The sequence below is a fragment of the Bubalus bubalis genome, chromosome 15, assembly GCF_019923935.1.
Source record: "Bubalus bubalis isolate 160015118507 breed Murrah chromosome 15, NDDB_SH_1, whole genome shotgun sequence".
Lineage (NCBI taxonomy): Eukaryota > Metazoa > Chordata > Mammalia > Artiodactyla > Bovidae > Bubalus > Bubalus bubalis.
The window spans coordinates 61,250,982-61,252,611 of record NC_059171.1 but is presented as its reverse complement, the minus strand read 5'-3'; the positions used below and the strand labels follow the sequence as shown (position 1 = coordinate 61,252,611).

At 41.2% G+C, this 1,630-nt stretch overlaps 1 pseudogene; it reads left to right on the top strand.

Annotated features, from left to right (window-relative positions):
• Positions 1-1,193: 1,193 nt before the first annotated feature.
• Positions 1,194-1,360, top strand: LOC112579243 (annotated as a pseudogene).
• Positions 1,361-1,630: the final 270 nt, after the last annotated feature.

Here is a 1,630-nt window from a genome sequence, read left to right as displayed (position 1 = left end):
AATAAGGAAAAGATATCACTGCACCTTGAGTAATGCAGCAACTTTAAGCAGACTTACCCAGTACTATGAGGGGCATATGAATAAACCATACACATGGACACACAGGTAAACACACACATGCACACACACACCATGCATTAAGCCATTTAAGCAAGTTCTCAGTTACTCTCAGCCAAACATATTGCAAACTGATTCACCAAGTATTCTCGAAAATACATAAGTTTCAATTTCCATATAAGGTGTAGATTGATTCATGAATGGAGTTTCACCTTTTCTGGGAATTTCAAGCAGAAATTAAAGACTTATTATGGTGTTAAAGGGCTTTCCAGGTGGCATTAGTTGTACAGGACCCACCTGCCAACATAGGGGACATAAGAGATGTGGGTTCAAGCCCTGGATCGGGAAACAGTTCCTGGAGGAGGGCATGAAAACCCACTCCAGTATTCTTGCCTGGAGAATCCCACAGACAGAGGAGCCTGGTAGGCTATAGTCCATGGAATTGCAAAAAGTTGGACACAATTGAACACAGCACACACACTCGCAGACAGAGTGTTAAAATGCCTAATTTGGGGGTCTAAATTTTGGGGAGTCCTTAATTCCTGAGATGAATATACACTGAAGAGTAGAGATATATTGACTTAACCTATTTCAAGCAATAAAAACTTAATGGATTTTGACAATATTAATGCCTTATGCATGTCAGGAAAATGATGGATACTGGACGGAGATGAAGATCACAAAGACCTTCCCTCACATGCTCCCGCTGCAGCCAAAGGGACACAGGACAGGACACGGAGCCTGTAAGGCTACAGTACTGCTTGGCCATCAGTACGTTAGGCTTCAGTGTAAGCTGCTGCAGAGAAATAAAGGGCCAGCAGAAGGGAAGGGAGAGCACAGAGAAAGCTACTAATAACCCAGGTAGAAAGGCTTGGACGTGAGTGCCTGACACCAGAGGCAGAAAGGAAGACGATCTGATATGTGTCAGAATTAAACTGCTAAGGACTTGATGAAGAAAAGGTAGCTGAGAGGATGACTGCCTTTAAAAAAAGTTATTGATCCTTCTTCATTAAACCAAATATGCTTACTGGCATATTTTCAAGGAAAAAATAAAAAGCCACTAAGTAAATTCTACTTACACAAACCTGAGTGTTTTTACATAAGACACTTTATCTTTAAAATTATCTCTCCCCCTCATTGCTTCTTAGCCTTTTGGCCAAGATCAAATGCAATATCTGTTCTTAATCAGTTTAAAATTAAAATAAATAAATAAATAAAAATAAAATTATCTCTCCTTCCCTGGTGGCTCAGACAGTAAAGAATCTGCCTGGAAGGCAGGAGACCCAGGTTTGATCCCTGGGTTGGGAAGATTCCCCTGGAGAAAGGAATGGCAACCCACTCTAGTATTCTTGCCTGGAGAATTCCATGGACAGAGGAGCCTGGCGGGCTACCGTCCATGGGGTTGCAAAGAGTCAGATTCCCTTTGCTTAGGTTGACACAGTTTTCTTCATGTACTCTTTCTCCCCTCCTAGCATGGAAATGTTATTCTCTTTTTATTTTTTAGTATCTTACCATAATTTTTAGGAAGCCATCCTGAGTTACCAAAATCCAGAGTTAGTATCACTCTCCACCA